This window comes from Cygnus olor, chromosome Z, assembly GCF_009769625.2.
Source record: "Cygnus olor isolate bCygOlo1 chromosome Z, bCygOlo1.pri.v2, whole genome shotgun sequence".
In the NCBI taxonomy this organism is placed as follows: Eukaryota; Metazoa; Chordata; class Aves; order Anseriformes; family Anatidae; genus Cygnus; species Cygnus olor.
The window spans coordinates 39,942,063-39,954,948 of record NC_049198.1 but is presented as its reverse complement, the minus strand read 5'-3'; the positions used below and the strand labels follow the sequence as shown (position 1 = coordinate 39,954,948).

The 12,886-nt window shown below is 38.4% G+C and overlaps 1 long non-coding RNA gene across 1 annotated transcript; it reads left to right on the top strand.

Moving 5' to 3' along the window:
* LOC121061863 lies at positions 1-8,145 on the top strand. The gene is made up of 3 exons (XR_005815306.1): positions 1-441; positions 7,484-7,548; positions 7,989-8,145. It is a non-coding gene; the product is annotated as an uncharacterized LOC121061863 (long non-coding RNA).
* Positions 8,146-12,886: the final 4,741 nt, after the last annotated feature.

The following is a 12,886-nucleotide window of genomic DNA, read 5'->3' as shown; positions in this document are numbered from 1 at the left end:
TTCTTGCCATCCTGCATTGTTTTCAGTTGGCAATAACTTCAATTAATCTTCCCCAAGATAAGTCTGTTTTGCCCATGAGGCTTATTGATCCCTGTCTTTATTTCGACCCAGGAGCTTTTCCTCCTCATTTTCTCCTATTTTGTTGAGGAGCAGGAGTGAGAGGGTGGCTGGGTGGCCATCTGTCAGCCAGCCAAGGTCAGCCCACCACACGTCAAGTCTGTCAATGATCCATAAAAGTGAAATGCATCTGTAAGCAAGAATGAATCATGCTTACTAATATTTTTGAAAGGTAAAACCTGCTAAAACAATGTCAGCTGTGGCATGTTGGTTCAATGTGAAATGTTCTGCTGATACCAGTTAGCAGGACTTGCTGGTTGCTGCTGCTCATGTGACTTGTAAAGTGGAAAGAGGACATGGCTATTCTTCTCTTTTTTACCAAAAGTAAGTTAAATATAACTATGATTTTTTCAAAGCTTTGAAAATATATTTGTTTTCAGAAGTTTTGTTATGTAGAAAATGAACACTGCTTCATTTTGACCTCCAAAGGTCCCTTCCAACCTCAGCCTTTCTGTGACTGCTCTTCACAGAGCAAAGAGTAAGCAGTAAGTTTAGGATTCATTTTTCCATGTGCATATAGAATAAGAAAGAAGCCCAAAACATTTAGAAGTGAAAAAATGCATAACAGACATTTTAATTTGGTGTAAATTGCAAGTAGATTTGTAAAAGAGAGACTTGTAGAAGACTGACTCCTTCCTTTAGTACTTATGGATCGTGCCAAAACAACTTGTAAACAAAATGTAAATCCCAGATTTAAAGAAAGAGATGCAATAGGAGCTCAGTGATAGGAATTTGGTGGTGTTTTTTACTGCTTTTAAACTAGGCCCAAATATTTAAAGGGAAGATTAATTAATTTTGGATTTAGTTGCACTCTGTTATTCTTGAAAGATCAGCTATCAGGCAGCTGTTTTAGAGTATACTTGCACTAGAAAAATATTTTTTATTTCAGAATACAAATTCTGAATATCTTTTAGCAGATACTCTAAATTAAATTTAGAATGTCTTAATTACTGAGGATAGTAGGAATGGAAAGACTGCCAGAAATGATACACTGTTTCGTTCCTTATACTAATAAATGAATGCTACAAATCTCATTTCCTGACCACTCCTTTTACTGTGTGGCATGTACTTGGGTATTTACCCACAGCCTGCTGCTTCGGTGATGCGTTATCTCCCACCCCCGACGGGCAGAATTTTTTACAAAGAAGTTGATTGATTTAAGGAAGCACACTTTTATCAGGGACGTTGCTGTTTTTCTTTGTCTATCAACACAAAGCATGAGGGGGAGAGTGAGACTGAAGAAGGATAGCAGACAATGAAAAATCATACCATCATCAAATGTAACTGTCCGTGCACTCATTCACATACACATTTATGCAGCAGTCTTTCTTTGTATGTCTTACACAAATACATACATACAGTCTTTTACATTTCTTACAAGAGGTCTTTGAAGTGTGAACACAGGGCACTTCTTATTTTGTGACTAAATCACACGTTTTCACATTTAGCTGTGAGAGAGCTAATTGTTAAAAACGGTTATGCTTTATTCCTGTTCACTTACTTTAGAAGTTGGACTTTGGCAGCATGCAACCTCAGAATTCTCTTCCAGCAGTCAGTTTTCAAAATTAACTTCCTTCTGTCAATCTGCAGCTTCTTAGAGTATAGATAAAGCTTCTCTGCTTTAGAATTTTCTTTTTGTGGCTACAAAAAAATTGGTCAGTATGGTGGATCTTTCCACTGCACAAAATGTTGGTGAGTCTGCCACAAGCAGTCAGCTAGCCTTGAAGGTCCATTGAAAAAACTGCTTACAGCTGATGAACTGGTAAGTCTAGCACAGAAGGCCACACATAAATATATGATCTCTACTAGTGACTATAATATAATTCAAAATCTGTAACAATACAGATTTGCCAAGGTGAGGAGGGCCAGTCCTTCTTTTCCCCTCCATCCATCTTCATGGCCCCACAGCTGACTAACACCAGCAGAGTGATTTCAAGCCCCACTGGAGCAGTAGCTGAGAAGTATGGGATGGAATGCATCAGACAGTAGAGTATCTGCTGACCACCTGTCCAGCCAAATGCACCAAAATTTCTCCCTGGGATTTCTCTGAAATTTGAGAACCCTTTCTACATACAGGCCACAGCCAGTTGGACAGCAATTTTTGCACTTGACCTGGTGTTCTGTGTGATCCTGCAGTCCCCGTATAAATCCACTAATAATCTGTGTTTTTCCTGAATCAACATGGTCAACATTGCTGATACCTCGGTAAAACTTCAAACCCATAACAAAAACGTTTAACAATCACCTCAGGATTAGCAATCAGGTTTCCAGGCTTCCCACTCATACCATTTCTTCAAGCTGAGCCTGGAGGCCACAGTCTTCTTTGTGCTGAAGGAGGCATCCCAGGAGGATAGCCTTCTTTCAGTAATCAGTAATGCTGATTACTGCATGAATGCTGCTCAGATTTCTACAGAAGTGAGTCAACATCTCACAGGTTCTCTGGGATGCCAGACCATCTGCAGTGCTGTCCTCTGTTACAGGGCAACCACTGACAGCCTTCTCAGATTCATACTGGGGTTCAGGCAACTAAATCTGCTCATAGTAAAAAGGTAAAATATGTTTTTCTGATTGATTTGTCTTCTTCACAAATGCCTAGTTTCCAGGATCTCATGAAGTTACGTAACTTTAGGCATACTGCCATAATTCTATTTATTTTCATCTTCATAGATATGAAAGTGTTTAACACTGCCTCTTCCACGTTGCAGATAGTGCTTTCAAATTGGCTTACACTTAAAGAAACCAGAAGGGTGATGAATAAAGCAGGATGGACTATGAACTTCACTCAGTGTGTCCCCCAAACCAGGATTGCATCAATCCTGCAGGGAAGTCAAAACCCATGAACTATTTTAGAATGTACTCAGAACTGCAGTAAAACCACTCACCACAGGGATTCCTTGCTTCTAAATCTCTCAGAGCTCCATGGTTTTAAATCTCCTTCAGAATCAGCTGAATCATGGTGCAACAACAATCTGTTTGCTCTACTTACACACCCCTCTCCCTCAGGACAAGGTGAAGTGTATGTACGTCCTAAATTACTTCAATTATGCAATCAGCAATCTGGTAACTGCTGAAAAGTGTAGTAATCTTGCTCAAGTAACTCCACAGTACTGAGCTAGGTGCCTAAACTCCTTAAATCCTTTGGAACTCAGAGACAAAACCCCTCCTGAATTTCCCTTCCAATCACAGCATGCTATAAAAAGTGTGAGGGCTGCTTATCAGTAAGACATTTTAGCTTAATTTTAAACTCAGTTCTTGCAGTTCTAGAACAAAATAGAGAATAATTATATTCTTCCTGCTGTCATTACAGAAACATGTTCTGGTGGTTTGGTGAATCAGAAACCTTCAGCCTAGTAGGCTTCTGAATACATTCTCTTAGTGCAAGTGACTCTGATCTTCAAGGTTTTTTTTTTTCAGCTGATCCCTAATAGTGTAAGCTGTGGCTTTTCTCCTGTTAGATGGGAACTGGTTTCTCTTGTTGATGCCTGCTGGCAGGAATTAACGGTTGCAATCGCTCACAGCACTAACAACCAGTGTCTATTTTTTGGTGCCTAAACAACTATAAAAATCTGGCCCTACATGGGAATGGCTAACAGAGAAGAAACAACCAAGTGGGAGTTTCCTACCTTAACTGAAGAGCTGACATATGGCAAGAGCAGGGAAACGCATAACTTTGCCTGATGCTAAAGAAGCCCAAATATATTCCATCCACACATTGTCTTATTATTATATTGTAAACACATACAAATAGAAGAGTACATGTGGAGAGGTTTTTTGAGGTGGAGAGTCATCCTGGCTGGAAGAGTAAGAATGATACTTACCTATCTGCACTGACAGATCTCCTGTACTTGTACCAGAAAGCAAGAACCTCACTCATGCTTTCTGCAGTACTTTCTTATACAGGATGAAATCAAGGGGTAATGCTGGAGCAGAAAACAACATAAGAAATGAGCTTCTGTTTTTTTATCAGATACTCAGAGTTACTGACTGGAGATCAGCATTTTTCTGTAGAAGACACAGATTTGCTTTGCTAAGTCTTCTTAGATGTCATTTTGGAGATATAGTTACTAATAAATTCAGTCGGTGAGGATCTCGGAGCTGACTTCCTCATAAACAGAGAAGTATGGCATTTTTCTCTCCTAATGGGCAGTACTTTCTTGTAAGAATGTGTTGTAGTTTTGACCTAATTCACGTGAGTTTTGTGGTAATGTCTGAAGTTAGTTGTTTAAAAAAAGTTTCATATATATTTGCTTTGAAATTTCTTTTTGTGTTGTTACGGTAGTTGCAAAATCTATTTGGAACACAGATTCCTTTCCTGCATACAAATGTCCCAGGAATTCAAAAATGCCATGCTTTGACAATTGCCATGCACTTAATCCATGTGATTCAACACATATGCCATTTAGGCTGATGTTTTCCATAGTCCTCATTCTATTTTGGTAGCTTGGTAGTTGAATCATGTTGTTATTGTTGTTGTTATAGTTTGCTTTATTGATTATTATTATTGATTATAATTTTTGTTTCATAATCAATGTGAGACTTTTGAAAAATATTTATTTATTTATTTTTAATTAACATGGGACATTCCTGTAGATTAAATATATTGGTCTGGTTCTTACAATCTTCATTGGTCTTGATTAGGAGGAATAAAGAATCTGGGAATCCTTTCAGGACTCAAGACATTTCTTGGCTTTCCTGTCATGTGAAATACCACCTTTACTGGAATTCTTTGATTTTCACCAGATGGGCTTATGACAGTGTTTTCATGATTTTCTTTAATCCTCTACATAATTATTTGAAGGATTATCAGGGTTGGTAGGAACCTGTTTTGAAGTGTTTTGAGGAAAACAATAAAAATCAGGAGAAACATTAACAAGTTAGAAGTTCTACTTTTATTTCCATTAAAAGTATTTTAAACAGACAGCACAAATAGCAAAGACCAGCACATACTCTGTAAGTAAGCAGAAAATACAGTAAAAGGAATTGCAGTCTAAAAAAGCAGTAGGCAAAAGAGTTTCTTCTAATATACTTGACATATTTACAGATTTAGTCGATTAAAAGAACTGATGAAGTACTACACTTAAAATTATATGTACTCTCTTGATATAAATAAATGTAATTTACACCAGATTTCAAATGTTTGCATTTCATTTAAGATTCAGTAAATCACTCATAAACAATGAAAAGCAACATGACTAAGAAAGAAAAATAGAATTGGAAATACTATATTTGCATGTTCAAAATAATACACATTTGTCTTACCAGCTGGAAATACTGATGTGGCACTGTTGGCAGGATAAATTTAAATCACAGCACACTAGCACACTGAGCATATTTTGTTTTACTTTCTCGTGTTTCTCTTGACTCATGGAAATGCCTGTCAGACAACACAAGGCATCACAAATAAAGCTGGGATTTCAATTATTTCAATCGAAAACAATGCACTGGCCCAAGAAATTACTGTTGATGGGAAGGTTTAATTTTAGTAAGAGGGCACCATCCTTGCTTTGAGAATGAGAAGCAAAGTAGTAGATCAATGGTGTTTCCAGTAGGCCAGGATCTGCTTTATTTCAGACAGTGTTTTAGGATTAAACCTAGATATGTTTCCTGCAATTACAGGTTGATTTTTGTTGTTGTTGTGTGTGTGCGTTAAGTTATACACACATAGTTTGTCATATGAATTGATAGTTGCATGAAGAGTAGATAAACTCTAAACATAGTTTAAAATACAGAATTATGCTATACACTCAGCCACGTTGTGAATATTTGCTATATCCTGCATTATGGGATCTTGTGTTGTTTTTAAAATCAGTATAGATTTGTTGAAATTAAAATGTCTTTCATTTCACTGATTCTTGATGCCTACTATGTTGAAAATGTTTTAAACCTTTCTTCACTTGAGAAGTTTTAGTTTATCCTGAAAATGCTTGAATTTAATCTTCAAATATTTTCAGTTAAATGTAGCGCCTACCTTACTAATTAGAAAAATAAGTTAATTCAAGCTGTATCCATGACTTTCTTAGTACATCCATACTTCAAACAACAGACACATAGCCAGGTTTCATAAGTGATAGAAGGAGAGATTTTTTCACCTAAGGGATTTGTGTAGAATTTGTTGCAAATAAAGGAACTACAGAAAGCACCTGGACTGAAAACAAGCCTAGAGAAAAAAATCTGAATGGAGACAATATGGAGAAATACTGTAGCCATATACCTATATTAAAAAAAAAAAAAAAAAGCCTCCAGATGTCTGGATTGCAGTTTCACACAGACAAAAATCTTTCACAAATTTTTAATAATAGCAATAGCTCTTTCCAACAAATAGACTTAAGAGATTTGCAGTTTAAAAAAATACATAATGAAAAGCCATTAATCAAGACAAAAGTTTGTGAGATAAATAATTCCTTCTGTGTTTTGAACTGTTTGAGAGGGAATTTCTCCACATGTAATTTTTGGCTTTTCTAGGTCTTTCATTACTGGGGCTGATCAGGAAAACAAAAACAAACAAAAAACCAAACCCTCATAAATATAGTATTTTACTAAAAGAAAATATTCTGTAGAACTGAATGGTTAATAGTAAAGTTTTGTTAGGAAAAAAAAGTTGACAGAGGAAAGGATAAGAACGAATGGAATACTCATCTTGAACACACATACTATGCACATGGCTCTGCTATAAAATGACTTTAAACATTGTGACCTTTTATCCTTTGAGCTCTTAGACCCACTTCAAACCTATTTATATTGTATTTCTATTATAACTCACAGTATTTTGGTGCTCTGTACTGGACCTTAATTTTTCTGCGTAGGTAAAACATGGAGAAAGAGCTCTGAAGAGTTCAAATTGAAAAAATTAACCCAAAAAAGGCAGCAATGTTAGCAACTAACCTCAAAAGCGGCAGTTCCTGGACCACCACATACACTCTGAGCCAGGTTCCCAAACAGCATAGGTTTGCAGTAGCATTTGTTTTTGCTGTCTGTTTTCAGAAGAGCAGTGTTAGTGTTGTCACTGGTCCTCCTAGCAGTAAACTATACAGGGGGTTATTCCAGCGGAAGCAGCATCAGGACCTCAGTAGGGTGATTCTGAATACTGGAAATACAAATTATATCTGTTTGATGTGACAAATTTACAGAAAAGAAATTTACAGAAAAGAAATTAATAAAATTAGTCGCATGATACTGGTGCTATTGACAGAACTGCCTGGGCTACACTCTACCAGCTATTTTGTTTAGAATGAATCATAGCATGGTCTGCTATATATGGTCTGCTATAACCCAGACCTGTTTTGGACTCAGATGGCAGCTAGATACACCTTTGTTTAATTTCAAGAAATCATTCATAAGCCATCCTCATCTTTTTATTTACCCCTAGCTTCTGCAGGAGAAGCACAGCTCCATTTGTTCAGCAACTATGTGCATTCCTGCTCTGCTGAAAAGGTAAATACTCAGAGTATGCTGCATATCCTGCACAACGTGTGGCATTTTACTTCTGTTTATACATGCTAGATAATTACTGAATATATTATTTGTGTTTTAATTAACCCTAAGCACTAGTCGTCAATGAAGCCTGCACTTCCTATGCTGTATTCATACTTCTGTTGTTGCACTACTGAACCCTGGGAAGAAAAAAAAAAAAAGTTTTGCTTGCAACTGTACTGCTACAATGCTGAAGTTTAGTAGTAGCGGTAGTGGTAGCAGTCAGATGGTACTTTGTAGGCTGGATTCAGCTTGTAAGACTGTTTAGTCTGCTAAATACATGGTTGTAGGTTTTTTGGTTTAAGAAAAATTTGGAATGAAGACAAGAGAAAAATGAAGTGTGTGGTGAAAGATCTGAAGATCTGTGTGTGACTGATTTTTTTTTACTTTGTTTCTATCAGGTGGCCAAAAGGAAAATACGACTTCTTCTCATGAAGTATGCATTGCTGGAACTGTTTTGCAGTAACTGTATTTTTAAAATTGTCCTGTGTCATGGAGCAGCTGATAGGAATGTGTTAAAACAAGCAAGCAAGCAAAAAAAGACATTAAAAGGCAAGACTACATAAAAAATAAATACAAATTTTAATGGTTTTATAAGTAAAGATTATGACAAATCTCAGATACAAGTGGGAAGCCTTAACCATAATGGAACCTCTGGATACTGAACTTGACACGTGGTGTTTTTCCTCGCTAGACCGCAGGAATCAGAGTGAAGTAACGATCTAGCCAGTAATTTTAAGGACCTTGGAGTTACAGTTGGAGAGCCTTCATTGCTAAATGACAGAGACACCGCCATCTGGTGGATATAAGGAGATTTCTCGGCGTTGGATTGGACTTATGGGAACATTCATTTTCTGGTAGTGTATATTCAAAAAATAATTACAATTAACAGGAATAATTTGAAGGTTTTTTATGTCCCCTTTTAAATTAAATGCACAGGGTAAACATAAATTCATATAACAGAAACACAGTTGGATTTCAGGTGGAATTGGCCTTTGGAGGGCACCCATGGCATCGCAGCAATCATCTAGTAGCAAGTGGATCATTTCTATATGGAAGTAGGTGGAGGAAGTCTATGTGATCTCCCTATATTACTAATAGGTAATATGGGTCAAAAGCTGAGAAGGAAAGATAGAGCTGGTTGCCAATTATAAGACATTTTTACGAGGTTTATCTCTGTCTACAGTGTAAGGAAGACAATGTACACACTGAAAATAAGCTATAGAAGTCCTAGGTATTAATTCTACATTTGTCTCCCCTTTTAAAAAGTCACTGATAGTGTAATCTGTGGAGAGGTTCTGCAGACAGGCCCTGCCAAAGCAGCTTTTAAAAGTATAATTTAGGTGTGGACAGTGACCCTGTTGTGGTGGGGTGTTGGCTTTCACAACCCTGCTCAGTCCAGAGGGACTGGAGACACCATTGCCATGTCTCATTACATGATCTTTCTGCACTATTACTCACTGCAGTTGTAAATGAAGACACTTGGACTCCATGGCTCATATGGCAATTTTGAATCCGGTAGTTGTCCTGTGTGAGCTTCTTTATAGGAACAGGGCATATCGGCAGTTGTACTCTATCAGGAAAGTGATGGATCTCTGTAGTTAAAATCCACATAACATTAGAGCACAATTTGTTTTAAAACACTTTGCCCAGGTAGTCTAATGAAATTGAATGGTTACATTTATCATTATCACAGAATCACAGAATATCCCGAGCTGGAAGGGAACCAAAAGGACCATCAAGTTCAACTCCTGGCTCCACACAGGACCACCCAAAAACCAGACCATGTGTCTGAGAGAGTTGTCCAAAGGCTTCTTGAACTCTGGCAGGCTCACTGCCATGACCGCTGCCCTGGGTAGCCTGTCCCAGTGCCCGACCACCCTCTGGGTGCAGACCCTTTCCCTAGCACCCAGCCTGACCCTCCCCTGTCCCAGCTCCATGCAGTTCCCTCGGGTTCTGTCGCTGTCCCCAGAGAGCAGAGCTCAGCGCCTGCCCCTCCGCTCCCTTCGTGAGGGAGCTGCAGGCCGCCATGAGGCCTACCCTCAGCCTGCTCTCCTCTGGGCTGAGCAAACCAAGGGACCTCAGCTGCTTCTCATACGTCTTGCCCTCCAGACCTTTCACCATCTTTGTAGCCCTCCTTTGGACACTCTAATAGCTTTATGTTCTTCTCATACTGTGTCACTCACAACTGCACACAACTCTTGAGGTGGGGCTGCACCAGCGCAGAGCAGAGCAGGACCATCCCTTCCCTCAACCAGCTGGCAGTGCTGTGCCTGACGCACCCCAGGGTACAGTTGGCCCTTTTGGCTGCCAGAGCACACTGCTGGGTCATGTTAAACTTGCCACCAACCAGAACTCCCCAGATCCCTTTTTGTGGGGCTGATCTCCAGCCTCTTCTCCCCCAGTCTGCACATATTGCCAGGGTTAGCCTGTCCCAGGTGCAGAATCCAGTACTTGCTCTTGTTAAATTTATATATATATATAGTGTGCACTCTGCTCTAGCGTGTTTCCCATATATTTATTTATATATGATATAAATATACATAAATTTATATATGGGAAACACGCTAGAGCAGAGTGCAGACTTACTCAGAAGCAGCTAATAACTCATGCCCAGTAACCCTTTTGGAGGGCTGATGCTAGTCATCGCTGATAAGAAACAGAAGGGTCACGTGGGAAACACAGCGAAGCAAAATGGAAAAGCAGAGACCCACCCATCTTCAAAGTGCAAAGTCTGCACATGCACATTGCTTGAGCTTTGTCCTTTGCTACTTGATACTGAGCTGAAACCACTCCCTCCCTGCAAAGCAGTGCCTATGCTAGTATCAGTCAGTATTCTTTCTCTTAAGAACCGATATATCTCACTGGAAAGGTGGCATTTAGCTTTTTATTTATTCATGCAAGCCCTTCACAAATGTCAGTCTAGACAATACAATTTACATCAGATCCTAGGTTGTGGTACGTTCTTTTCTTGGTACATCTTCTTTTCAAAAGAAAATTTGAAACATATTTTAAATTTCAGCTGAAATTTAATAAGTATCACATTAATGAAGTACACTGCGAGTTAGAACTTACATATCTACTATAAGATAGTTTTAATGATTTCAAGAAAAGCAGTGGGGTACAGTCCCTCCTAAAAATTGTTTTTTTTTTCTTTTGTAATTACATTGCAGACTGTACCTTAAAAATTCTTTAAGGCAGAGGAGTGCAAAAACGCAAAAATGTTTTGTGTATTTTCACTTGTTTATACTTTCATAGAATATCCCGAGTTGGAAGGGACCCATAAGGATCATCAAGTCCAACTCCTGGCACCGCACAGGTCTGCCCAAAAGTTTAGACCGTGTGACTAAGTGCACAGTCCAATGTCTTCTTAAATTCAGACGGGCTTGGTGCAGTGACTACTTCACTGGGGAGCCTGTTCCAGTGTGCAACCACCCTCTCGGTGAAGAACCTCTTCCTGATGTCCAGCCTAAACTTCCCCTGCCTCAGCTTAACACCGTTCCCGCGGGTCCTGTCACTGGTGATAACGGAGAATAGGTCACCTGCCTCTCCACTCCCCCTCGCGAGGAAGTTGTAGACTGCGATGAGGTCCCCACTCAGCCTCCTCTTCTCCAGGCCAAACAGGCCAAGTGACCTCACCGCTCCTCACATGTCTTCCCCTCGAGGCCCTTCACCATCTTCGTCGCCCTCCTCTGGACACTCTCCAGCAGTTTAATGTCCTTTTTGTACTGTGGTGCCCAGAACTGCACACAGTACTCGAGGTGAGGCTGAGTTTTCACCTCTTTTCACCTCCTTCTTTTTGATTAAAACTTCTTTTAGTTTAAAGCAATTGCTGTGATGGAATATTCCTGATTATCTGGTTTTGCTAGTGAAATCAGCCTTATAAGTAAAATTTTAGAGGCAGCTGAATTTAAGTTAAGAAATAGAAAAGGAAACTTGTGACCTCATCAAAACAACTTTTCTGACTTAAGAAAAGGGGTGGTTTTTAGCTGTTCTGATTAACACATGTAGACTTCAGTATAAAATGACTTGAAAATTAGTGAAGCTAAAATGCATCTTGGATACAGGACCACAGAAAGTTACAAAAATAAAAATGAAAGCAGAGAAAAAAAAATCAGAGATAGATAGAGATAACTTGTACTTCAGGAAATTATATAAGAGGAAATAGAAATCACTTTTCACTGGTGTATTAAATCAATCTTAGGCAATTTAAGGTTGTCCTTTACTTCATGTATTTTACTTTATGTACAGGGAACTTACTATATCAGTAAGTCACTAAGTAACATTAGCATTATTTGTCCTCTTGATTCATGCCATCAAACATCTTACTTACCAAAGTAAAAACTCAGTGTGATTAATTTTTCTTTTTTATGAAATGAAAAATAAAAAATTGGTGACCCTTTGTCTAGAGCATTTTAAAATTATTTCTAATACTGTGTGGCCTTGACAGTAGTACATGTTTTTGTGCCACTGGCAAGTAGAAACATACTATAGCATTGATTGAATCTGTAGTATAATTAAATTATTCAACATCAGTGTACATCTTTGAATTACCAAATATTTAAAATTTTCACATATTGAAAAATGATTATTTTGATTATTTTACATTTCTTACCTTCTTTTTTAATGTGGTGACAATATTTTGTAAATAGCAGATAACCTTATTACCTATTTGTTCTCTAAGTTTTCAAGGGTATCTGTTTAAACTATTCAAAGAACATGTTAATGATTCATGGCAGACAGTTCTAGGCTGATTCTTGGTTTCTACCTGACACTGTGCTGTAGAATTCTGTTTAGCAATTTCTTCATGTATTTTCACCTGTATTGAACTTATTTATCTACAGACCACACAGCACCTGAACTCCAGTTCGTTCAGTCAGTTCAAGTCCTGTCAGTTCAAGTGTGTAATAAGGACCAGAACTCACATAATGGTCATCTGTATGTGAAATTGTCTCTCTTTTAAATTTTGCTTCCACTGGGCAACCATCTGTAGTTGAAAGAATGAGTATTAAAAATGCATGATGTTTATCTTGTCATAGGCACATGAAGTTGCTCAACTTGACTTTGTATCTCTTAATCTCCTTGATGGCTGTTGAAATCTCCAAGACATGTCCACAGGCTGGCCATACATTATTTGGGAAAGTATAGCAAAAAGGAAGGGAATGTTAGGAATTGAATTGAGGTACCAGGACTTTAAATGCATGCTAAAGTTTTGCTGTTTAAGTAGTTTGGCCGAAGGCAGGCAAACAGCTCTAGCCAGCAAGCAAGGCAGGGTGCCTGCTGTGCTTCAGAGCCTTCA